Source organism: Papio anubis, chromosome 13 (genome assembly GCF_008728515.1).
Source record: "Papio anubis isolate 15944 chromosome 13, Panubis1.0, whole genome shotgun sequence".
Lineage (NCBI taxonomy): Eukaryota > Metazoa > Chordata > Mammalia > Primates > Cercopithecidae > Papio > Papio anubis.
The window spans coordinates 29,925,159-29,928,894 of record NC_044988.1 but is presented as its reverse complement, the minus strand read 5'-3'; positions in this window follow the sequence as shown (position 1 = coordinate 29,928,894).

Sequence of the window (3,736 nt, the reverse complement as noted above, 5' to 3'; positions counted from 1 at the left end):
ACCGCCACCCCCACCCCTGGGGTCCCTGTCTCCTTGCACTCCCCGCCCCACGCCTTTCTCCTTCTTTGCGCCCCTCGGGTGCCTGCACTTCACCTTCCTTGCCACCTGCAGCCAGGCCACTCTCGCGGGGGCGCTCACGGCCCCCTCCTCCAAGCCCTCTCCGCTACCCGAGCCCGCAGCGGGAGACTGCGGCGCTCCAGAACGCGGCGGTGCTAGCGGGGCGGAGAAGGGGAGGACCTGCGGGAGTGAGGGCGGGGGTGCCTGTAAGCGAGTGAGGTGGCCGCTCCCCTTCTCTCTCTTCTCCTCCCTCCAGTCCAGATCTGGCCGCGTTTTTCCGAGTCCAAGGCCGCTTTTATCCCGACATTTGGCCGCAGAAGCTCAGCTCCGGGAGAACTCGAACCTACTGGAGTGTTGCGGGTGCACCCCGGACCTGGGTGGAGTTTAGGATAGGGGAGTGGAGTACTGTTGGTTTAGGAAAGTTAGGTTCTTTTCGTAATTTCCTTTTAGAACGTATTTTTTTCTCTTTTGTTGCTTTAGAAGAAAATGGTTTTGGAGATCTGCAGGCCCAAGGATGACAACCCATTTTGCAGGCGAATTTTCCTTTTCTACCCTCTTATGTTTTACTATAAAACAGTATCCTGAAAGGTCAGGGACGTACGTGTTCCCGTAAAGGATTTGTTAAGCGCCGGGTATAAACTTTCAAGAGGCAGACGCAGAAGCCACATTAGCGCCCCCAAAGTTACCGATATCCTTTCCTCTCTCCCAGCAGCCACTGAAAGCAAACGGAGGTCTTGCGCCAGCCACTCAATTCAAATCCCCAGGGATTCTGTGATTTAGTTATGGATATGGGATGGGGCCACTTTTTCACCTTCTTAACCCATAGACCCCAGTCATAGATGTCTTGAGGGAGAGGGTCCTTGCACAAGATGACAGCAGAAAACTTTGTTTAGATTATTTGCGTGTTACCATTCCCCCAGGAGTGGTGGGTTTGGCCTAGTGCAGGCTATCGCTATATATGCACGAGGAAGGCCCTCCCAGCTCGCACCTCCCCCCTGCCCATCGGCAAACAAACAAAAACCAAAAAAAAAAAAAAAAAAAAAAAAACAGGTGGATACACTGCAGGGCAGCACAATAGCTCTATGCGAAGCGGGGCAGTTCCAGAGCCTTCGTTGGATACGCTTCTGAGAGTGTGCACCAAGCTCATCTCCTGGTGGGGAATCGAATGCTAGATGAGAGCAGGCAAGTCCGCTGCAATGCCCGACCCCTCGTGGGCACAGAGGCCCTTGTCGCCTCGGGGAGGCCGCTTTTCTCTGTACTGCCCTGGAAGTAAGCAAGCAACCCGAAAATGTTCCTCTGGTGTTTGCTGTTAATTCAAGGGAAGCACCACCAGGCATTCTAGCAGCCAACCCTCTGCCTAGAAGGCTGATTCGCGGAGGAGAGGAGGGTGGAAAACCGAACCCAGTTGTGTATTTCGCTTGAAGCCCTTAGCTGTCCCCGTTTCATACGCGTCCGGGAGGTGGGGATCGCGGAAGACTGACCTGGTGGAGTGTGGACAAGTAGCTCTAGTATTCGAATGCTAACCTTGGGAGGCCATCCTCCAAAGCCGCGTGGGGTAGGGACCCCTCGGTATTGCCCCTTCCGCCACCACTTTAATCCTTCCTCTAGTCTCAACCTTCTCTAGGAAAACAAGCCCTAAAACATAAATGGAAGGAATTTCGTCAGCTTTGGGGACGGGAGGCAGAGGTCGCCCCCAGCCCTGTATAGGCCCGAGGCTAGGAAGTGGGGAGCTGGACACAAGTCATTTAACGTGCTGAGATATAGAGGGCCTCAAATGACACCTTATCTGAAAACTATTGCGCTGAAACCTCCGGATCTCTTGGAAATGTGGGGACCAACGACTTTTTTCAAAACCAAATTTCTTCCGATTTTCTTCAAATAGTCAGTGAAACGAGGAAGTATAAAGAACTTGAGCATGAGTAAATTTTTAAAAGGAAAGCAGAAGAGCTCTGCACCAGGTTTGTGGGGGCATTCTCACTACCAAGGCGACCCCTTTTCCCCCGTCGGTCACCTAGCCACCCTATCTCGTTGCCACTCAAACAGTCTGGCATTATTTGGTCCCGGGGGCCCGTTTCACTCTGGTGCACATCGGGGGCTGAGATCTAAATACTCATTTGATATAGTGCAGTAATCCTTTTCTCATATTTGATGGGAATGTTTTCCATATCCCAGTATTTGACAACATCTCCCTATAGGGACAGGTTTGTATTTATGTTGGTAAAATGTCCCCTGCCTCAAAGTCTATTGTAACCCAACACCTGACAACCCCGAGTCCCATTTCTGTTTGCAGAAAGGGTTTATTCAAGCACATAATGGGATCCCAGCAGAAAGCCTTTCAGAACAAGGGGCTATGGTAAACTTCACCACATGAACTCCGTTTCCAGGGCTATTAAGCTTTTAATTGGAAAATAGCAGAGGAAATTTCAAGGTGACTATAACGTGTTAGCAGTTAGTGCAGAGAAGAAAAGCCGAAGCGGGAATGAATGTAGAAAGCATATGGTCCAAATCACATTTAGGAGGAGCGGCCTGCTTCTACTAAGTCCCAGTAGCTTACACACTTATGGGAAAAATCATCAAAGAAATTGGAAAGGGAAGGGGGAGGATTACAAGTAAATGTAACCTCACTAGACTAGATCCATTGGTGCTCTCCTCTGGATGGTGTGTTCTCAAACCGCAATTAACTGAGTAGAATTGTGGCAGATAATCGTGGAAGAGGGAAAAATAATGTGCGTTTGTGGGTCTTTCTCGGCACACACAATCGCTGGGTGTGTGTATATGTAAAAGGTCAGGATGAAGGTGTCCTTGCTGAGAAAGTGATACTCCAGATCTGGGAGTCCTGGTCGGTGCTCCTCATCCCAACTAATACTTAATCAAAACGACAGTTTCCGATTGTCCCGGATGTATAACGCTTCAGGAAATTCTCTGCTGGATTCTCATGGAAGGGGAGGTCAGGGTTCCTATTTTACTGTTTTCATCACGATCACGGTGATGTCAGTGCAGGCAGACACTGGAAGCCTGAGCATGAGGAACCACTGTGAAAGCAGGAAAACTTGCCCCCTCTCCCTGTGCGTGAACTTAACTACTCAGCTCTCAGCCGGTCGGCTTCTCGACCTCGCTCTTCGGCCAGCTTCAAATTGAAAGGACTTGGGGGAATGTCTAGCCAGGGGGTGGGGCATCGAGCAATCAATTTCTTTAGATGGCAATAGTGTCCTGGTTCTCCCTCAGCTGGTGGGGGACAGACTCATGCAAACCCCCCATGAGATACCCGAAGCCGCCCTCCGGGGTGAGGGGTGGAGAGCAGAGGCCACTGGGGGTCGGGGAGACGACTGAATGCGCATCGAGCGGCCCAGGACACCACTGAACACGGGGGATGGTCCTGGACTGTTGTCCCCACATAATTTTGGTAGGGGAAGAGACGGGTCGCAGTCTGAGGCCTGCTCCTGATCCCCAGGTGCCGAGGCCTTTGGGGACAAACAGGGAGAGCAGACGGCCTGTGACCTCACTGGCCCTAAGCCGACCGGGCAAGAGCAGCCAGGTCCTTCATGTTCTCGAACTCTCGAAGCCAGCAGCGGCTCACGTCTAGCAGCCAGCGCTCTCCCCCTTGCGGATTCCTCAGACCCAACCTGGATACAAGACAGCGCCAGCCTTTTGTGGGGTTGAGGTGTCGCTACAGCACGGC